Here is a 12,697-nt window from a genome sequence, read left to right as displayed (position 1 = left end):
GAAGAACTGCCAAAGAGGAATTGTAATAAATAAGCAGTTAAGAAGTCTACCTCTCGCTAGCCTCAGGTCATTAATTATTCAGTAAAGACACTTCACTTCACATTTTTATCCATGTTGTATCAACAAAACTGAGATCTGAAAGAAAGGAGGAACCCTGGGTATATTTTATTACAGCTATAAGCACAAACCCACCTGTCTCTTTCTTTAGTTCTTACCTTTGAAACTCTTTGAAGAAACAAAATGACATCACAACAGACTTCAGGAGTGTGCGAGTATGCTAAGTCACTTCAGTCATGTCTGACTCTTTGCCACCCTATGGACTGTAGCCTGCCAGGTTCCTCTGTCCATGGGATTCTCCAAGCAAGAATACTGGAGTGGGTTTCCATTCCCTTCTCCAGGGGATCTTTCCAACCCAGGGATAGAAACCATGTCTCTTATATCTCCTGCAATGGCAAGCTGGTTCTTTCCCACTAGCACCAGCTGGGAAGCCAACTTCAGGATTAAGAGCTATTATTTTTCAACCTCTCCTTGTTGGAAAAAAATGCAGTTCCAAGAATGAGATGAAAATGAAGAGTGGAATATTATCTGAAATTAAGCATTGAATATGCACAGTAAATACTATTTACAATAATAAGCGAGGTCAATTCATTATGTCATTGACATGTAGAAAATTGCCATGAGTGATTTGCAGTATCCTTAGCTGACAGTCTGGGAGAGGGGTGGAAATGAGTCTAAGAAACAAAGGAAGATTCATCAGATCTCTCCAATAAACACATATGATAATTTGTGCTTTATTCCTTCATGTTTATGTGTACATGGAACTTAGGCACTGAAATGTCCTAAGGAGTCCTGTGACTGTTTGATAAGTGATTATTTGAACCAGGTTTGACACTGTATGCTCTGTCAGGGCAGGGCTCACACCTGCCTTTGCTCAGCACTAGAGTGTATCCACAGCATTGGCACCGTGCCTAGCACATGAGAGGTGTCAATAAAGACTTATAGAATGAATGGATGAATCGATGCATCGTCACTCCAGTTTTTCTTCCAGCATTTTTCAGTTGATGCAACTGAAGCCAAAAAAAAAAGAACCCACTAAATATCACAGTGAATGAGTGAGTGAAAGTTGCTCAGTCGTGTCCAACTCTTTGAGACCCCATGGGCTGTGGCCTGCCAGGCTCCTCTGTCCATGGAATTCTCCAGGTCAGAATACTGGAAATGGGTAGCCATTCCCTTCTCCAGGGGATCTTCCCAACCCAGGTCTCCCGCATTGCAGGCGGATTCTTTACCAGTTTAACTACAAGGGAAGCCCAAATATCACAAATCTAGTGAAAAAATTGACTCTGGAATGATTCTTCCTCCATGTTTGTGCATTTTTTTTTTCCAATACTACATTAAAGAATGGTGATTCTAAAAGAAAATGTGAAAAATCTCTTACCTTAATCACTCTTTCCAAGATACTAAACATTTAATGTAACTTTGGTATTTTACCTTTGATGCTTTGGCTGTTTATTGGGTGTGCCTTGAAACGAAAATGTGGGCACATGGAAGAGATCTTGGCACTTGCTTAAGCAAACTGGTTAACATTTTCTTTTTTTTTTTTTTTTTTTAAGATAAAATATTTTCAGAGAGATTTAGCAGTTATGTTTTTTTTCACTGCAAAATTGAAATGTTACTAAAGTTTTTACAAATAAAATATTCAATGTTTTTGATAATGAATAGATCTAATAGCATGTATAAATTTTTTAACTGCTAATCATACTCTCTTAGACTCTGAACAGGGACCATTGACCATTCTTTTTTATTTTTAAATCAGTATATCACATAACTTGATACAGTAAACTACATATTTATATTTTCCCTATTTATCTATAAACTTTAATTGCTAATGTTAAGACTTAAGTGTTAAATGTAAGCTGAATTGGCCAGATGAGGGTCCCTGATGTCTTCCCTAATGGTGAACACCAGGCATTGACATAAGTGATAAATTCTTCTGTTTCTTTCCTGAGCTTCAGTGTCTGTATGTGACAAGCACCCTCCTTTACAATAGAGTTGGAGAAGAGGTTCTGAAGCCAACCTGGCTGGGTGAGAATCTTGCCTGCACCACTTATAAACTGGGTCACTGAAGACCAGTTATTGCTTCCTGTTCCACGTACACCTGAGTTTTCTCATCAAAAAAGTGATAACATCATCTGTACCACAGTGCTCTTTTAAGGGTTAATTGTGCATATGTGTAATACATACCATAGTGTCTAGTACAATCATTAAATTTATGTTCAGTTCAGTTCAGTTCAGTCGTTCAGTCGTGTCCGACTCTTTGCGACCCCATAAATCGCAGCACACCAGGCCTCCCTGTCCATCACCAACTCCCGGAGTTCACTCAGACTCACGTCCATCGAATCAGTGATGCCATCCAGCCATCTCATCCTCTGTTGTCCCCTTCTCCTCCTGCCCCCAATCCCTCCCAGCATCAGAGTCTTTTCCAATGAGTCAACTCTTCACATGAGGTGCCCAAAGTACTGGAGTTTCAGCTTCAACATCATTCCCTCCAAAGAAATCCCAGGGCTGATCTCCTTCAGAATGGACTGGTTGGATCTCCTTGCAGTTCAAGGGACTCTCAAGAGTCTTCTCCAACACCACACTTCAAAAGCATCAATTCTTCAGCGCTCAGCTTTCTTCACAGTCCAACTCTCACATCCATAAATGACTACTGGAAAAGCCATAGCCTTGACTAGATGGACCTTTGTTGGCAAAGTAATGTCTCTGCTTTTGAATATGCTATCTAGGTTGGTCATAACTTTCCTTCCAAGGAGTAAGCGTCTTTTAATTTCATGGCTGCAGTCACCATCTGCAGTGATTTTGGAGCCCAGAAAAATAAAGTCTGACACTGTTTCCACTGTTTCCCGATCTATTTCCCATCAAGTGATGGGACCGGATGCCATGATCTTCATTTTCTGAATGTTGAGCTTTAAGCCAACTTTTTCACTCTCCTCTTTGACTTTCATCAAGAGACTTTTTAGTTCCTCTTCACTTTCTGCCATAAGGGTGGTGTCATCTGCATATCTGAGGTGACTGATATTTCTCCTGGCAATCTTGATTCCAGCTTGTGCTTCTTCCAGCCCCAGCATTTCTCATGATGTACCCTGCATAGAAGTTAAATAAACAGGGTGACAATATACAGCCTTGACGTACTCCTTTTCCTATTTGGAACCAGTCTGTTGTTCCATGACCAGTTCTAACTGTTGTTTCCTGACCTGCATATAGCTTTCTCAGGAGGCAGGTCAGGTGGTCCGGTATTCCCATCTCTTTCAGAATTTTCCACAGTTTATTGTAATCCACACAGTCAAAGGCTTTGGCATAGTCAATAAAGCAGAAATAGATGTTTTTCTGGAACTCTCTTGCTTTTTTGATGATCCAGCGGATGTTGGCAATTTGATCTCTGGTTCCTCTGACTTTTCTAACATAAAAAAAAAAAATTATGTTAGCTTTTTAAATTATTCAAACCATATAAGCAAAAGCTTTTAAAAAATAATAATATTGAGTCCTGCCCCGAGGCCCCAGGTGTGAGGCCTTCTACCACAGCTAAAGAAGTGGAGCTGAGAACCCAGAGCACGTCTGAAACTGACCGAACCCCTTTGTAACTGTTGCCAAAGGCCCCCCTGATCATCACCAGCAAGCTTCCTGCCCCAAAATTGGGCAAAAATGCCCACCCCAGTAGTCACCCTACAGTGCCCTAACCAATCATCTAATGCCAACCTTCCAGCAGCAATTTTCTTTGTCTTGAGGATATAAAAATTGGCTACTAACACAGGTAACTGTTGACTCTTCTTGATCTGTTAAGAGGTGGATCTACTATGCTTGTAGTGCCCACATTATCTCTTCCTTTTGCTCCTAATAAACTCACTCCCTTCTGAAATATTCTGTGTCTGGAAATTCTTTTCCAACCTGCACCTTGCACCTGGACTATCTAACAAATAATTTCTCTTACAAATTTGTTCTTAGAGGGAGAAACACAGCCTCCCATCTCCCTTAAAAAAAACAATAGTAATAATAAAATGTGAACGGATGCCTCGAGCCCAACCCCCACCCCAACTCCGAGTTTCTGTGGTTTCAGTGGGATTGATGCCACCTTTGTTTGAAGTGTGGGCATGTGACTCACTTGGGCAGATCAATCAGAGCATTTTGTACTCCCTGCCACCACCAGTATTTCAGTGACAAGCATGGTGCTCAATCAAAACAAAAGATATGTTTGAGGATGTTTGCTGAGATTGCTTGGAGAAGGAAATGGCAACTCACTCCAGTGTTCTTGCCTGGAGAATCCCAGGGACGGGGGAGCCTGGTGGGCTGCCGTCTATGGGGTCGCACAGAGTCGGACACCACTAAAGCGACTTAGCAGCAGTAGCAGTTGAGCATTCTTTGGCATTGCCTTTCTTTGGGATTGGAATGAAAACTGACTTTTTCCAGTCCTGTGGCCACTGCTGAGTTTTCCAAATTTGCTGGCATATTGAGTGCAGCACTTTCACAGCATCATCTTTCAGGATTTGAAATAGCTCAACTAGAATTCCATCACCTCCACTAGCTTTGTTCGTAGATGACGTTAGACCAACTGAAATAATCTAGTCACACGAAGATAATGCATGATTCCACTTACATGAAGCATCTAAAGTAGTTAAATGTATAGAAATAGAAAGTAGAAGGGTGGAAGCTGTGGCTGGGGGAAGGGGCAATGGGAAGCTGTTTGGTGGATACAGAGCTTCATTTTTGCAAGGTAAAAAAGTTCTGGAGATCGGTTGCACAGCGATGTGAATATATTTAACACTATTGAACTGTATACTTAAAAATAGTTGAGGTAGTAAATTTTATGGTAATATATTTTACTATAATTTAAAATTTTTAATTAAAAAATGTAAGTAATTTGTTGTAGCCCTATAGGTAGCACAGTGCCCAAGGCAGCTGGTACTCACTGAAATTGAATGAACAAGTGAATGATAATGTAATAATCCTAATGACAAAACGAGTGATGGGTAAAGTAGTTCAAGGATTTGAAATAGTTGTGAAGTAAAATAAATCAAGTGTCAAGTGCTATGAGAAAGACATGATAAAGATAAAAAGACAGACCACGTAGTAAACAGCATAAAGCATGGAATGTAAAGATATTGATCCTAATCTTGATTGATTAATTATTTTTATTTTTACGGAGGACGTCCCACTTGCCTGACACTGTTTCCTGTTCATCAGTGAACAATAGTGCTGTACTCTTGTGGGTCTTCTTTGTACTTGGATGAGACAGCAATATTGAATTCTAAATCTATCTGGTTGTGTGACGTCAGACAAGTCCCGCAAGTTGTCTGGGTCTTAATCTTCTCATGCAAAATGAGGCATGTGGCAGAAGGGACAGAGTGGTACTTTCCCTTCTTACATTTCAAAAAATGTGAACATTAAATGTAAATACGGAACGAGGACATAAGAAGCCACAAGGGGGCAAAATGAGTACAGCATAAACACTACGGATATGAAATTCTAGAAACAAAAGAGTCATCCTTTTTTGCATCATGAGAAAACTAAACAGCAAATGCTGTGTATTGTAGGTAGAGAAAGTGTTCCAAAGAACAGTTATCCAAACTTGCTTTATTCTATGAGTACAGTGTTTGGTTTAGAGACCATGTTTTTCTGAGGAATAATAACTAAGTAATAATAATAAGTAAACAGAATACTTGAATAGTAACTGAATAGCACTGCCAAATGCACATGATCAGACCATCTCTACAGAACCACAAAATATCAACTAACATACCCAGTCTTGAAGCAGCCCTTTACACACATGTCAGGATCTAATACATATTCTGAATTCTTTTGTTCTCTTTCACTTCATTTCTTCATTGCTACTAGTATGTACCAATCTGTCTGATTACAAAAGAAACCATGTTTTTCTTTTTACCACTTGTATGCCATTGGAAGCAGTAGTTTTAAAACATGTAAAAAAAAATCTTTGATAGCCTTCTACCACAAGTTGGAGTCTAATTCCCTTTTCTTTGAATATGGATCAGCTTTCATGACTTGTTTCTAGCCAAAAGAATGCATCAGAAGTGATGCTGTGTGACTTCTGAGGATCGTGTAGAAATGGTGGTTGATACAGATTCTGACTGGTGCTCCTTCTCAGGATGCTCTTCTTTAGTCCAATCACCGTATTTTGAGGAAGCCTGTGCCACATGGAGAGGCCTCATGTAGATGTTCTGGATGAGAGCTCCAGCTAAGGCCCTGTCGTGCAGCCAGCAATAATCAGACATATATAAATACAAGAGAACTTTTAGATGACTGCAGTAAGCAGCCTTTGAGCACCACTCCCCCACCTCCCCAGCTGAAGCCATAAGAAACATAGACGAGGTATCCCTGCCATGCCCTGCCCAAATTTACAGATTTGGGGGGAAAATTAATGTTAGTATTTTTGTTTTAAGTGACCAAATTTTGAGGCCTTTTAAAAACAAAGCAATAGATAACTAGAACAAGAACAATTGTCTTTGGGAATATGACAGGAGAATTTAAGAAAAGTTATTGCCAAGGCATTAGATTAGTGCTTTTGTGGATTCCCATTGGCATGGATCCACTCACACTTGACTTGAAAACAAACAAACAAACGAAAAGTGTTCTCAAGATATGCGATACCCCAGTGTCTGACCTCATGTGCACTAAGCTCAGGACTAGCGAGTCTTAGCAATAAGGACCTCTCAGTTAAGGCAGGGAGTTATCACTGCCATTCACTGGCAGGTTACTATAAACTTTCTCCCAAGCTGCAGGTCTGCAAATGAGAGACTTTTCCTGGCCTGGACATTCCAGATCACAAACAAGGAATGGCAAGTTTGGCTTTATGGAATCTCAGGATGACTTCATCAAGTTGGAAATACTGGGGAACAGGAGTGTTTCTCTAAGCAGGCTACTCAAGAGGGCTAGCGTGCAGCCACCCTGCAGGGGAGGTGGAAGAACAGGACTCTTTCGAGCTTAATACACGAAGACGCAGACACAGAGTCTGTTTGTTGCATATAGTAACGGGCACATGGTAGATTCTCAACAAATAGTTGTTAAATAAAATACAAACATAACAAGAAGATGACATTACTTTATGCCCTAGAGTTGGGACACAAAGTCAATCTAATATGACCTTTAACCTAACAAAGCTTCTGATGTAATTAGATGGTTGCAATTACTCATTTACCATCTCATCTTTATTTGTTAACTACCATCTGCAAGTCACAATAAGGATACAATGATGAATCTGACACAAGTCATGTTAACATACCTGATCAAATCCCTTGTTCTGATCATCTATTCACCTTGTTGGTGAAGGAGGGATTAGCTGAATATACAACACTCAACACTAGACAGATGAGATTGGCATCAGTTTATTAATCACATATACTCAGTCCCTGTGGGGACACTGCAAGTCATTCAGGTTCACATGGATGGTGGATATTGCATTCAGAATAGAATGAACCCACAGGGGCTGTGGGAGACAGACTTTGCAGTGTTTGGAGAGTGAGGTGATCCCTGGTTCCCATGGTGGGGGGACACGCTTGGTCTCTTTGAATAATTTTACCAACTTGTAGGAAGGTAAGACCAATTAGGTTGACAGCCAGGCGGGGTATAGCTGGTGTGGCTGGTGGAAGAACTAGCCGAGTGTGCAGCCTTCCCTGCTGGGTAGGGCCTTGCCAGTTATGCCCCCTAGTTGATGAAATTATTGAGACAACAATTTACAAACTAGGCTTTTAGAGCCCATCAGGGTCAGAAATGTCAAGGCAGCAGTTTAAGTTTAGGTCTTCCAATACATTTCTTGGCCTCAGATTCTTACTTGTAAAGTCAGAAGGTAGGAAATGAATAATGTCAAGGTTCCTGTCAGTTTTAGTAGTAGTAGTAGTGTTAGTCGCTCAGGGATGTCCAATTCTTTGCAACCCGACAGACTGTAGCCCACCAGGCTCCTCTGTCCATGAGATTCTCCAGGCAAGAATACTGGAGTGGGTTGTCATTCCCTTCTCCAGAGGATCTTCCCAACCTTGGGGTCAAACCTGGGTCTCCTGCATTACAGGAAGATTCTTTACCATATGAGCTACTAATTTTCAATATGGGAAACCAGTCAAATGAGAAGTGTTTTGGTGATTTTCTGAGACACTTGCTGTCCTGACTGTCTTTGAAGACCAGTCTTTTTTTTTTTTTTTAACTTTAGAGATATCTCAGTGAATTCAGGCTAATCTCTTACAGCCCTCTCAAAAACTTCATGTGAAACTGAGAAATTTAATTACCAGGGAATGGGAAGAGGGGTCTATTATTACATTCCAATTTTGGAATTGACAGGAAAAACTTTTGGAGAGTCCAGGAGAGAAAAGATATTTATGAACCTAAAATCAACTACTCTTTTAAATGATATTCAATTGAGTCGGTCAGTCATATCTGACTCTTTGTGACCCCATGAACCGCAGCATGCCAGGCCTCCCTGTCCATCACCAACTCCTGGAGTCCACCCAAACCCATGTCCATCAAGTCGGTGATGCCATCGAACTGTCTCATCCTCTGTCGTCCCCTTCTCCTCCTGCCCTCAATCTTTCCCAGCATCAGAGTCTTTACAAATGAGTCAGCTCTTTGCATCAGGTGACCAAAGTATTGGAGTTGCAGCTTCAACATCAGTCCTTCCAGTGAACACCCAGGACTGATATTCCTTAGGATGGACTGGTTGGATCTCCTTGCAGTCCAAAGGACTCTCAAGAGTCTTCTCCAACACCACAGTTCAAAAGCATCAGTTCTTCAGCACTCAGCTGTCTTTATAGTCCAACTCTCACATTCATACATGACCACTAGAAAAACCATAGCCTTGACTGGATGGACCTTTGTTGGCAAAGTAATGTCTCTGCTTTTGAATATGCTATCTAGGTTGGTCCTAACTTTCCTTCCAAGGAGTGTCTTTTAATTTCATTGCAGCAATCACCATCTGCAGTTGTTTTTTTTTTAACTTAAATTTATTTATTTTAATTGGAGGCTGATTACTTTATAATATTGTATTGGTTTTGCCATACATCAACATGAATCCGCCACGGGTGTACACGTGCTCCCCATCCTGGACCCCCCTCCGACCTCCCTCCCGTACCATCCCTCTGAGTCATCCCAGTGCACCAGCCCCAAGCATCCTGTATCCTGCATCGAACCTGGACTGGAGATTCGTTTCTTATATGATATTATACATATTTCAATGCCATTCTCCCAAATCATGCAGTGACTTTAGAGCCCAGAAAAATAAAGTCAGCCATTGTTTCCACTGTTTCCCCATCTACTTGCCATGAAGTGATGGAACCAGATGCTACCATCTTAGTTTTCTGAATGTTGAGCTTTAAGCCAACTTCTCCACTCTCCACTTTGACTTTCATCAAGAGGCTCTTTAGTTCTCCTTCACTTTCTGCCATAAGAGTGGTGTCATCTGCAGATCTGAGGTTATTGATATTTCTCCTGGCAATCTTGATTCCAGCTTGTGCTTCCTCCAGCCCAGCGTTTCTCATGATGTACTCTACATAGAAGTTAAATAAGCAGGGTGACAATATGCAGCCTTGACGTACTCCTTTTCCTATTTGGAACCAGTCTGTTGTTCCATGTCCAGTTCTAACTGTTGCTTCTTGACTTGCATACAGATTTCTCAGGAGGCAGGTCAGGTGGTCTGGTATTCTCATCTCTTTCAGAATTCCCCACAGTTTATTGTGAGCCACACAGTCAAAGGCTTTGGCATAGTCAGTAAAGCAGAAATAGATGTTTTTCTGGAAATCTCACTTTTTTGATGATCCAGCAGATGTTGGCAATTTGATCTCTGGTTCCTCTGCTTTTTCTAAACCAGCTTGAACATCAAGAAGTTCACAGTTCACATATTGCTGAAGGCTGGCTTGGAGAATTTTGAGCATTACTTTACTAGCATGTGAGATGAGTGCAATTGTGTGGTAGTTTGAGCATTCTTTGGCATTGCCTTTCTTTGGGATTGGAATGAAAACTGACCTTTTCCAGTCCTGTGGCCACTGCTGAGTTTTCCAAATTTGCTGGCATATTGAGTGCAGCACTTTCACAGCATCATCTTTCAAGATTTGGAATAGCTCAACTGGAATTCCATCACCTCCACTAGCTTTGTTTGTAGTGAAGCTTTCTAAGGCCCACTTGACTTCACATTCCAGGATGTCTGGCTCTAGGTCAGTGATCACATCATCGTGATTACCTGGGTCATGAAGATCTTTTTTGTACAGTTCTTCTGTGTATTCTTGCCATCTCTTCTTAATATCTTATGCTTCTGTTAGGTCCATACCATTTCTGTCCTTTATTGAGCTCATCTTTGCATGAAATGTTCCTTTGGTATCTCTGATTTTCTTGAAGAGATCCCTAGTCTTTCCCATTCTGTTGTTTTCCTCTATTTCTTTGCATTGATCGCTGAAGAAGGCTTTCTTATCTGTTCTTGCTATTCTTTGGAACTCTGCATTCAGATGTTTATATCTTTCCTTTTCTCCTTTGCTTTTCGCTTCTCTTCTTTTCACAGCTATTTTGTAAGGCCTCCTCAGACAGCCATTTTGCTTTTTTGCATTTCTTTTCTATGGGAATGGTCTTGATCCCTGTCTCCTGTACAATGTCATGAACCTCAGTCCATAGTTCATCAGGCACTCTATCTATCAGATCTAGGCCCTTAAATCTATTTCTCACTTCCACTGTATAATCATAAGGGATTTGATTTAGGTCATATCTGAATGGTCTAGTGGTTTTCCCTACTTTCTTCAATTTAAGTCTGAATTTGGCAATAAGGAATTCATGGTCTGAGTCACAGTCAGCTCCTGGTCTTGTTTTTGCTGACTGTATAGAGCTTCTCCATCTTTGGCTGCAAAGAATATAATCAATCTGATTTCGGTGTTGACCATCTGGTGATGTCCATGTATAGAGTCTTCTCTTGTGTTGTTGGAAGAGGGTGTTTGTTATGACCAGTGCATTTTCTTGGCAAAACTCTATCAGTCTTTGCCCTGCTTCATTCCATATTCCAAGGCCAAATTTGCCTGTTACTCCAGGTGTTTCTTGACTTCCTGCTTTTGCATTCCAGTCCCCTATAATGAAAAGGACATCTTTTTTGGGTGTTAGGTCTAAAAGGTCTTGTAGGTCTTCATAGAACCGTTCAACTTCAGCTTCTTCAGCGTTACTGGTCGGGGCATAGACTTGGATTACCCTGATATTGAATGGTTTGCCTTGGAATGGCAAGAGATCATTCTGTCGTTTTTGAGACTGCATCCAAGTACTGCATTTTGGACTCTTTTATTGACCATGATGGCCACTCCATTTCTTCTGAGGGATTCCTGCCTGCAGTAGTAGATACAATGGTCATCTGAGTTAAATTCACCCATTCCAGTCCATTTCAGTTCGCTGATTCCTAGAATGTCGACATTCACTCTTGCCATCTCTTGTTTGACCACTTCCAATTTGCCTTGATTCATGGACCTGACATTCCAGGTTCCTATGCAATATTGCTCTTCACAGCATCGGACCTTGCTTCTATCACCAGTCACATCCACAGCTGGGTATTGTTTTTGCTTTGGCTCCATCCCTTCATTCTTTCTGGAGTTATTTCTCCACTGATCTCCAGTAGCATATTGGGCACCTACTGACCTGGGGAGTTTCTCTTTCAGTATCCTATCATTTTGCCTTTTAATACTGTTCATGGGGTTCTCAAGGCAAGAATACTAAAGTGGTTTGCCATTCCCTTCTCCAGTGGACCACATTCTGTCAGATCTCTCCACCATGACCCGCCCATCTTGGGTTGCCCCACGGGCATGGCTTAGTTTCATTGAGTTAGACAAGGCTGTGGTCCTAGTGTGATTAGATTGACTAGTTTTCTGTGAGTATGGTTTCAGTGTGTTTGCCCTCTGATGCCCTCTTGCAACACCTACCATCTTACTTGGGTTTCTCTTACCTTGGCCGTGGGGTATCTCTGCACGGCTGCTCCAGCAAAGCGCAGCCATTGCTCCTTACCTTGGACGAGGGGTATCTCCTCACCGCCGCCCTTCCTGACTTTCAACGTGGGATAGCTCCTCTAGGCCCTTCTGCGCCCGCATAGCCACAGCTCCTTGGACGTGGGGTTGGTCCTCCCGGCCACCGCCCCTGGCCTCCAGCGTGGGGTTGCTCCTCCTGGCCGCCGGCCCTGGCCTTGGGCTTAGGGGCGTGGGGTATCTCCTCCCGGCCACTGCCCCTGACCACGGATGCGGGGTAACTCCTCTCGTCACCGCCCCCCCGACCTCCGACACGGAGTAGCTCCTCTAGGCCGCTCCTGGGCCGTCGCAGTCTGGTACTCTGGGCCGCTGCCCCTGACCTCATTACTAGCTATGAAATTGATTGATATTCTCAGAATCCCCAAGGGGCTTCTGCAGGCTACTGAACAAACAATAAGGAAAATTTAATCATATAACAATTTTCTTGCTTGGCTTCTCATTTGGGGCCAGGATTGAAGCAGAAAGAAAATCAGTAAATATAGTAATTACTCTCATGGACAGAAGCAGAAGTTGAGTAACATCTTTATCTAACAATTCATTCATAAGCAAGTAATTTTTAACTCTCATATTCTTGTATTTTGTTCAAGTTTGAGAGTAATATCTCTTTTGGACAGGAAAAAAGTGGAAACATCAGAATAAACAGACCAGAATTTTTTTCAGTA

Source organism: Bos mutus, chromosome 7 (genome assembly GCF_027580195.1).
Source record: "Bos mutus isolate GX-2022 chromosome 7, NWIPB_WYAK_1.1, whole genome shotgun sequence".
In the NCBI taxonomy this organism is placed as follows: Eukaryota; Metazoa; Chordata; class Mammalia; order Artiodactyla; family Bovidae; genus Bos; species Bos mutus.
Note: the sequence above shows the minus strand (reverse complement) of the source record.